Source organism: Vanessa cardui, chromosome 27 (genome assembly GCF_905220365.1).
Source record: "Vanessa cardui chromosome 27, ilVanCard2.1, whole genome shotgun sequence".
Lineage (NCBI taxonomy): Eukaryota > Metazoa > Arthropoda > Insecta > Lepidoptera > Nymphalidae > Vanessa > Vanessa cardui.
In genome coordinates, this window is record NC_061149.1 from 366,341 (window position 1) to 377,309 (window position 10,969).

Here is a 10,969-nt window from a genome sequence, read left to right on the forward strand (position 1 = left end):
ACTGTAAGCTTTGTATCCATTTTATTATTTCGTTTTTTATTTCATCTATATTACTATTATTTAATTCTGTTTTATTAAGTATGGGATGAATACGGTTCGCCAAAATGGAGACCATTACATCGCATACTGGTTTACCTTTTATCCATTTACGTATTTCTACACTTATTTTGTCTCGATGGATGTCTAAATTTGTTTCAATTATCGGTAAGGCTACATTTAATAATACTTGATGTAAATTTTCTTGGATCTCGTCACCGTGGAGATGTAAAGCGCATTTACATTTAACGTAAGCATCGCAGAATTTGTTGATTTCTTTACACAAATTATTCTTGATTTTAATACGCGTTTCTACGTCATCTGATAAAGAATATAAGTCAATAAAAGCGTATGCAAGTTTCTCTTTCAGTAAATTAAGAGAAAATTGTTCTTCAGTCGGAATTTTCTCGAAAAACGTCTTACTGACAGTGTCATGCAACAACTGCTTGTAAATAAAATCTTGTGCTTCTTGCACTCTTGGTTGTTTTGGTCGATCAGCGGTTGCAAGCTTCATTTGAACATAAATGTCTTTTAACATTGTTGTTAAGGCTGACGCCTGATCTTCGATTCCGCTGTAACCTTGTTCATTAACTCGTAAGGGGATTTTGCTTAAAAATCTTATGGTATGCTCTTTCAATAGATTTTCATGGCTTAAAATATTTAAGTCAGAATATTTTACTATACTTTCAACAAAATTTTGAGCCACATCTAGGATCATACTTCTACATCCTTGTAAAGGTAAGTTATCAAGCCATTCAGTGACGGCTCCTTTAATTTCATATTTATACAGACTCGAGTCAAGATCACATTTTCTACTACAGGCATTGTGAGTTCTATTGCCAGGTTTCCTGTCTGATATATCATGAAACAATTTTAAATCATTTAAATACTTCAAAAGGTCACACGCATAATGACATAATGTGGAATCTTCAATATCACCAGTAATATTCTTCAAATTTTTAATTATTTCTTTGATTATTAATTTATTTAATTTGTCACCAAATGAACAAGAACAGTTTGCGAGTACATGTTTTATGTCATAAGCTAGTACCGATGCAAGATAATGTTGCATTTTATTCTGAAGTTTGCTCCTATAGTGTGTCGTTTTAAGCCAATCTACGATAGCACCTGACAGATTTTCTAAAACAAATTCACTAGTATCTTGTAACGGTATATACGTTCCTGTTGCACAAGTATCGTTAAAGCGCATCGATAAACTTTCAGTTAAATCGTTGGTTTTTTTGCACTCAATATTACTCTGCAACTGTTGTGATATTACTCGATATAAACAGCTTACATTTAATATTATATCATGCAACAGCTTATCATCAACTATGCTATTCAATCTTTTAAATATTTGGTATTTAAGATGTTCCAATTCGTCTTTGTCACATGTACATGTACTGGACAATTTTAAGTATTTCTGCCTGTTCATTATATCGGAAGCTACACCGTCTATAAATATTTTCTTTTCATTTTCGTTTATGGTCTTATCGAATTGGTTTAACCAATTTCTGATAATATTTTTAAGTTCGTTTAAATATGCCGAATTTTCAAAAGATTCCTCTGTCTTATGATTAGCTGAGAGGCCACCGAACGCTGCCGTCGGATGTTTTAGCGTGGAATTAACTGGAGTTGAAGTCGAGAAATTATTATCTAAAAATGATTGTTCATTAACTTTACTTATCGTATTGTCTGTTTCAATAGTTCTAAAAGTTTTGGCACCGTTTATAGTATTAGGTTGCGATATATTTACATTTTTTCGTTTTTCTATTTTCTGATCAAAGTTTTGAGATGCTAAATCTATGTTTTTTAAAATTGAAAGATTGCCGTTATGACTGGTCGAGGCAGTATAATTGTGTGAGTTCAATTCTTGTGTCTTACTTGGATCTAGATACGTTTTGTTATTCTTCTGTACCTTTGAGCTGTTGTTACATATTTTGCAAGACGTATAAGTTCTATCACATAGTTTCTCTTCCGTCTCAATAATTAATAAATCATTGATTTTTTCAGTTATATTGTTTACTATTGCTTCGATGTCGTTTTTATTCACCTGCGTTTCGTGTGTTACCATATTTACAAGTATTGCAAAAAAATTATCCCAATGTATTGGATTTTCTGTGATATTTTTTAAAATCGCACTTAATATTTTATTTTTAAGAATTTCCTTTCGTTCCTTTGACAGCATAGCGGACGACTCTACGATATTTGAAATTTCTTCAATCAAAAATTGCTTGCAGCATTTTTGATCCTTTGGTAAAGTGTTAACTCTCGTTAGAACTTTTGATTTCAATTCGTCAACGTAATCTGGTGCGATATTTGTATCGTTAAGTTTACTTAACTGTTCTACAAAGGTATTAATTTCATCTTCAATATCAGGTTCGATTCCATCTTTATTGCTTTCTGTTTGAATTTCCATTAATCTTACAACAAAATCTCTAACGCAATTATCTGTTTCGAAATTATCGTATGGCTTTATACTAGGAATTTCTTTAAGCCAAGTAACTACTTCGCTTTGAAGTTGATCTTTTTTACGAGCGGGCACGTCGGTTAGCGTTACTATTAGATCATTTACAAAATTATCTTGATCTTTCGGATCTAACTGTATATCCTTTGCTTGCAATATATGTTTCAACCATTTAGATATTATATCTTTCATATCAGATCGCATACTTTCCAGGTCGTCATTGCGAACTAAAATTTCTTTCAATTGAAAAGCTACATTTTTGAGAGCTCTGTTAAGTTCAATACTGTTTCCTATTGAAAGGTCAGGTATATTGTTAAACCATTTCATAACGTGTTCTATAACTGAAGCACCCAATAGCCTCTCTATTAACTTATTACTAAGTTTGTATTTTGTTTCCGCGTTAAAGTTTGTATTCAACCTCGTCGCCATGTTGTCTAACCAATTTTCTAACTCCTCTCGTAGTTCTCTGACGAAATTAACATCTTGTATGTCACATGCCTCGTATGCGTGAAATTTATCCGCGAGTGACTGAACTAGGTCCGCGTACTCATCTGCGCTGTGATTGGATAATTCAGGTACTTCTGTACACCAATCGAAAACTGTTTTCTTTATATTATCAATGTTCTTTTGCTTATTGTCCACTTTGAAAATATTATTGTGATGTAAACGTTCTACAGCTTTCTCAGCTAACCTAAGTATTTGTTGGTCGTTTTGTTTATCTGTTTCTAATGGTAACTCCTTAATAATTTTAATGACTTCTGATTTTAAGTTTTCCTTGTATTCCTCGTCACCCTCAGGCCTTCTTAAAGCAACTGCTGTCAATTTATCAACGAATGTATCTATTGTTTCTCTAATAACATTCTCCTTTAATAATTCAGTATCAAACGGTAGGCTTTTGACTTCCTCGGAAATAGCCGTTTTGAAATCCTCTTCAGCTAAATTTGTTAACCTTTTTATCAAGTCGTCAACTACTTGTTCCTCTAAAACAACTTCGAACTCCGAATCACCTGGGCGCCACATGGGCAACATGTCGAGATATTTTTTTATTTCTTTCTTAGCCAGAGTGGGAAAGTTTATGTCTTTGTGTAGACTTTTTAACGTTTTAGCCAAATCGTTGGTTAATTCTTCTCGCCTGATTCTTTCGTTTCTGCTAAAGTTCTCTTTAACAGGTATGTTATGTAGCCATCCGTCGATTTCATTTACGAACGTCTTTATTTCGGCATCCTGTGATTTATGAAAAAAGCCTTCAGATTGACGGTCATCCCAGTCACATGATGGTTGGCAGGGCTTACACGTGGCCCGACATCTTGCTCTCTGAAAATGTAACGAAACGCAATTACCGCATAAACATATAATTAATTATCAGTCCATTACCTATTAAAGTTTCCTGTAACTATGGAACTTTTTCGTGATATCTTTATTGATAAGGCTGTTCAGGTTTTAACTCTGACGTATTCACGTAATAATGTTTTATTTTTACGTGCCCCAGTCATAAAATAAATAAATAAATAAATAAATAAATACTGGTACATGGAACGTAACTAACGTATTAGTTCTATAAAACATAGTATATTGGATTTACACAGCATGACGTTAAATATTGGGCAAAGTGGACTCGGCTTAGTTGGAGAGACCCCGGCAACAGCTGGGATAAATGCCAAGTATTTAATTGTATAGCTGCCGATGCCGGTATACCGGAATTAGTGTCATATGTTTCGAAATTCCTACGCAATCTTTTTAATGAAGTTTTGCGGGAGACTTACTAGTATGATGTATTAAGATACAATGAAATACCAAAACTCCTGTTGGCTAAACCTATAATAATAAGCATGTCATACTCACATTAGATGTTGCATCGTTGTCTACGCTCGGCGACGGCGACGCCGTTGACGTCGCATCAGACACGTTCCGTTTCGTTTCCTCGATTTTTACTTCTTGATTAAAATCCTACAAGAAGTATTATAAGGGCCGAGATGGCCCAGTGGTAAGAACACATGCATCTTTACCATGTTTTCGGGTTCAAACCCAGACAATCACTACTATATATACGTATGTGCTTAATTTGTGTTTATAATTCATCTCGTGCTCGGCAGTGAAGGAAAAACGTCAGTGAGGAAACCTGCATGTGTCTAATTTCATTGAAATTCTGCCACATATGCATTCCACACCATTCCATAAAGGGCACGCTTATGTGTAAATATTACGGTCTACGTTAATTTAAAAAAGATGATGTAATAGGTATTACCTATGTAACAATTGTCTAACCTACACAATTCAAAAAATAGGAATTAAAAATTAACGTAATGATAAATCTTCATATTCTACCGCCAAACGCCAATACTTATTGTTGCATTTTCTGTAACTATAGTGGCTAATATCAGAGTTGTAGAATGATTAAAGTAGGCTTCAATTGAAATAATATAATCTTTTAATAAATAAGCCAATATGCTCCGGCGTATGTACCATTTTGAATATGCTTTGGGCGTGTCGGCGTAAATAATGTGATAGATGATAAATAGTCGGTTTACATTTAGATCGTGGTAGTGTCGCCGGTGGTGGCTGTAACGACTTCGCATCCGAGGACATACCTGGAATGTGTTCATTTTTCATCATTAATTGATTACTTGCAAGTATATTATTCATTATACATAATGATTTTCTTAAAGCCGGAACCGAAAGGGATACAAAAATATTTATAACAATTATGTTTTTGCAGTGTTATACTGAAAGAGCTTATTGTATTTCAAAGTTATCAGACCTTTATCTGTTATCATACCTAATCTATATTAATATTATAAATATTAAAGTAACTAATAGTAGTAAAAAAGGCGAGGTGGCCCAGAGGTTAGAACGCGCGCATCTTAACCAATGATTGGTTCAAACCCAGGCAAGCACCACTGAACCACCACTCGTGCTCAGCGGTGAATGAGAACATCGTGAGGAAACCTGCATGTGTCTAATTTCATAGAAATTCTGCTACATATGTATTCCACCAAGCCGCATTGGAAGAGAGTGGTGGGAATATGTTACGAACACTCCTCAATGGGAGAGGAGGCATTAGCCCAGCAGTGGGAAATTTACAGGATGTTGTTGTTGTCGTTGACTTTACATATGAACATTGAAACATTTTGCTAGCTACGACTTACGATTGGTTCATCGTCAACCATGCACCTCAGCTTCCCCTGTATGGCTCTTTTCATCTGAGTCAAGTATCTGACGTCAGCGTCCCGCGGCGCGCCGGACGCGCTCTTCAAGTAGTCGTATGTGTAATTTACGAGCTCGCTTTGACTGAAATTAATATTATATAACCTCCTTTTGTTAACATTTTGTACTGATGATTATGGGGGTTTCCTCCTCCGGGCAGCGTAGACCGAACCTCTTCGTAGTTACTTGGTACTGTCTGTTTGTGGATTTGTCGTTATTATAACAATAAAACTAAAAGGAACGCTGTGGCCAGTTGATATACCTCGCTACTGATTGCTAAAAATACTATTTACTATAATTAGTAACCGGTACAAAAGTAACAGCATGTAAATGCTGGTTGGTGGAAAACATGCGGCAGATTTACACCCCAGATATTCAGTTATTCTTGAGATGTTCTCTTCATTGCAAAGCATGAAAGAGCATTAGTAGTGGTTGTACATTTCGTGAGTTTTTGTGCTTATGTAATTTGTCTGGGTATTATTCACTCACGAGATATTCTACCACCATAAAACGATACCTAGTTGTGTTGTTATTCAGAAGAAACTACAGGCAATAGATAACATCTTAGTTCCCAAATTTGATGGTATATTGTCTATATAAGGAATGGGTAAAGTTACGATTTCATCAAATCAAAATAAACTTTATTCAAGTAGACTTTTAAAAGCACTTTTGAATCGTCATTTTACAATCAATTCTTATACCTTAATTTATCGTATCTTAAAAAGAACTACCTGAGAAAATCTTTGGACAAATGCTGATGTACACTATTCGCTCCTTAATATCCCCAGCATCTCATTCCTGAAGCCTCGTCCCCCAACTAAATACAAAATACTCAAAAGTTCATAGTCGCGGTTCATAGTTCACATTCAAAAACTAACCTCAAATCTTTGTCCAGTCCAGGACGTCGTTTTCGTTCGTTGTTTTCGTTGGGACCGTTGTAATTATTCGCATCTTGGGTTTGACTTATTGTTTTTCTTAACAATGATCGGAGACTTTTCGGATAATGTTTCTTTGATAATGGAGCTAAAATGTTATAGCAATTAAACTATGGACAAGAAAAACCCCCAAATTAGACAGGGAGAGTCACCACTTTATCCAACACACGCTGCATTTTCTGCCAAAAGTTTTATAAATTTTCACTTTTCAGAGAAACCTTATATATAACTTTGTTGTTTAATTTTTTTTCTCATAAGAGTTTATATATTTAATTGTTCTAGATAATAAACAACTCTTGTAATTAAAGGTAACTATTTCAATTTAAAGAATAATCTGGTCAGCCTAACTAGATCAAAAGAACCTACTTCAAGTATGACCAGCTATATCCCTCAAGTGCGAATAATAAGTTGATAACAAAAGCTTTAGTAGCGTATTATATAAATATAAGCAACAGAAACAATGTTTGCTACAAGTAATTGCTTAGTCATAATTTTTATAATTATTTTCCTGTTTAGTGGTGAAGCAAAAAATCGCGAAGAAATCTGCCTCTTGTGAATTCGTGGTCTCAAATTGGAGCCTTGCGGTGGGATAAACCTCAAAATCTCTTCTTGCGACAAAATATGCCCAGCATTGGGCAAAGATCTCTCGCCACGAGTAAACACTATGTTATTTGTTTTAAATAATTTTGATATTCAAACTAAGACAATGTTTGCTGAGAGGCGTTAACGTTAAATATCCAAGACAAATATACGAATATTTACATTTCCTAGATCTTGAGTAATCAATTATCCTCTGAATGAATTCCGCTGACGAACCGTCGTTGGGGTACTTCCTGAGGGACTGCGAGAAGAGGTCCGGAGTCTTGAACGTGGGACCTTGGAGAACATGGATGAGGAGTCACCGATTATATATATTAAGTTACGATCATCTGTTGAAATTTAATAGGAAGCAATCAGAAATTTGGAAATTCCAGAAAGTTTCGTCCAAAAACGTAGAGATCCGGTAAAACATCACTAAAAATAACATATTAACTGCTAAATGCAGTTTAACACAATCAAAATCAAAATAAACTTTACAATCGTATTAAAAGTTAAGCTATCACCGGTTTTGAATGTAGATTCTATGGAGTAAGAACTACAAGGATCTCTTACCCGTAAGAAACTCAGTAGTTACTCTTTTTTAACATTTAAAAAATATATTACATAAATTGCATTAAACGATACTGATATAAACGCATTCAATCAAACAGACCCTTCGTCCAAAAAATATACAATACATGTATAAATACTTACTAATATTCTGAGGAAACGCAGCAAAAGGTGATCGGTAATCTGCAAACTAAGACATGATCGTTATTAGGGGACACTACACTATACCCTCTTATCAGCTCCACAGACGCATGAAAAGAACATTATTCTACATACAGATCTTGGTTTTGGGGCTCCGTTGAAAATACCTACTCAGATAAAGTATTCATATATTCTATCAACAACAACAACAACAACAGCTTGTAAATTCCTACTGCTGGGCTAAAGGCCTCCTCTCCCTTTGAGGAGAAGGTTTGGAACATATTCCACCACGCTGTTCCAATACGGGTTGGTGGAATACACATGTGGCAGAATTTCTATGAAATTTGTCACATGCAGATTTCCTCACGATGTTTTCCTTCACCGCTGAGCACGAGATGAATTATAAAGACAAATTAAGCACATGAATCAGCGGTGCTTGCCTGGGATTGAACGCGTGCATCTTAACCGCAATCATCGGTTAAGATGCACGCGTTCTAACCACTGGGCCATTTCGACTCATATATTCTATCGCTATGTAGAAATTACTTTTGTGTTTCAGTACGATTAGCGAATCGACACACAAGGGACGTAATATCTAAGTTAGATGGTGCATCAGTGATGTAAAATAAAAGTACAGTAACAGCCTGTAAATTTCCAACTACTGGGATAAGGCCTCCTCTTCCAAAGGAGAGGGCTTGGAACATATTCCACCACGCTGTCCCAATGCGGGATGGTTGAATGCACATGTTACAGAATTTCAATGAAATTAGACACATGCAGGTTTCCTCACAATGTTTTCCTTCACCGCCAAACATGGGTGAATTATAAACACAAATTAAGCACATACAAAATATAGTGGTGCTTGCCTAGGTTTGAACCTGAAATCATCGATCAAGAAGCACGCGTTCTAACTACTGGGCCATCTTGGCTCGTATCAGTGATGTTAGCTGGTTAATTTATGTTGATGCATCTTATAGTCAAACTGCCTTCCTTTTAAAGCGACTTCAAAAAAGAAGGTTATCAATTCGACATGTATGTATGTAACATTAACATGACGAAATGTTTGTCCACATATTTCTCGAAAACTAAAAGTCGTATTGAAATGATTTAAGTTAAGTTAGGTATTTCAACTTAGGCAACACCGTGAGTTTCATTAAAATCGGCGCAGTAGTTTCAGAGATATAAGTAAGTTACTCATAATAATATATAAATAGGAAGAATGTTTGACTATTACTTCGTAATAATCATTATACTCTCATCCCTCGACACCAAAAAATTCATCGTAGCGAGAATACTGATGTTGGAAGTGAAAATAGATAAGAATTTGAAGTATACATTTTTATGTTATAGGGGGTAAACGAGCAGGAGGCTCACCTGATGGAAAGTGATTACCACCGCCTATTGACATCTACAACACTGGGGAACTTGCAAGTGCGTTGCCGGCCTTTAAGGAAGGAATACGCCCTTTCTTGAGAGTTCCCAAGACGTATACAGCTTAGTCGTATAATAATAGACGCATAAATATAAAGCCGTACCCCGAAGCTGCTCGCGTATCTGACGTCATATATCGGCACGCGGACGGTACCGACGTTCCTCTCCGTATTGGTCTCTGCACTCGAATGGGAAGTTGGTTTCCAATCTGCAACAATCAATGTCACTGTCAAAATATATTTCTAGGGTTGAATACTCCCCTCTATTTGATGAGACAGTTCGGAACTTACTCTACTAAACTGCCCCAATTTAGTTAATTTTTGTCATTGATTTCGTGTTTGGCGGAGGAAACATCGTAAAGAAACCAAAGTTTGCAGGATTAAAATCTATGTATTAAGACCTATTGTTTAATAAACTAACCGAATCACGGATCTGCCAAATATAAAACTAAAAAATTAATCAGATTGAAATTTACATTCGCTTCTTTTGATAATAAACTAAACAGTCTATCAAGAGCTGTGTTAATGTGAAGTACATGTGATCGTTTTGACTGTACATGAACATTGATAAATATAATTCTCACTGGAATCTATGTAGTTTGATGGCGTTCTGTGATCCGTCAGAAGGGTGACAGTCATCGCACGCGTCGGGCTGCTGACCACTGCCAGCATGCTTTCACCATCGCCCTCCATGTCACCAGCGATTCTATAAAATTACCTGCCATATTTTAAGAATTTTCATTGATTATATAATAATTACTACGCCCAGAATCAACCGAGATGGTACATCGTGAATTCAAGCACCGCAGAATTTTCATGTACTTTGGGTTTACAATTTATCTCGTGTGGTGAATGAAAAACATCGTGAAGTACCATGTATGTGTTTAAATGTAATGAAATTCTGACAGATGTGTATCCTATATAATACTAAACCGCGTCGAAGCCTTGATGGAATAAGTTCCACATCTTCTCCTCAAAAGAGAGAGGTCTTAGCCCAGCAGTGAAACATTTGCAGGCTGTTACTGTATTAATTATTACTCCATTTTTCATAGTGATCATAGGAAGACAGACAGGTTCAGTAGTAAAGTAGTAATAGCAGTCTGTACACTTCCCACTGCTGAGATAAGACCTCCTCTTCCATTAAGGCGAGGGTTTGGAACATATTCCACCACGCTGTTCCAATGCGGGTTGGTGGAATGCACATGTGGCAGATTTTCAATGAAATTAGACACATGCAGGTTTCCTCACGATGTTTTCCATCACCGCCGAGCACGAGATGAATTATAATCACAAATTAAGCACATTTATATAGGGGTGCCTGCCTGGGTTTGAACCCGCAATCATCGGTTAAGATGCAGGCGTTCTAACCACTGGGCCATCTCGACTCAAGACTGACAAATATCAAAATAAAATTCATATATCCAAGTACAAGAGTATGAAATTCACGTTTGGTACGTTTTAGTCTAAATTGTTTACACAATACAATATACCTAAATCTTCCCTTTGCATTACATCTCCTGATTTAATGTTTTACGACCCTATTACTAAGACGTGGGGTCTTGTGTTCGTCTATCAGTCTGTCACCAAGCTGTATCTCATAAACTGTG

The 10,969-nt window shown here is 35.8% G+C and overlaps 1 long non-coding RNA gene across 1 annotated transcript; it reads right to left on the reverse strand.

Moving 5' to 3' along the window:
* Window positions 1-7,429: 7,429 nt before the first annotated feature.
* LOC124541036 lies at window positions 7,430-9,562 on the reverse strand. Its single transcript, XR_006967188.1, has 3 exons — window positions 9,468-9,562; window positions 7,936-7,981; window positions 7,430-7,518 (listed from the first exon to the last, which is right to left on the reverse strand). It is a non-coding gene; the product is annotated as an uncharacterized LOC124541036 (long non-coding RNA).
* Between the last annotated feature and the right edge of the window lie 1,407 nt (window positions 9,563-10,969).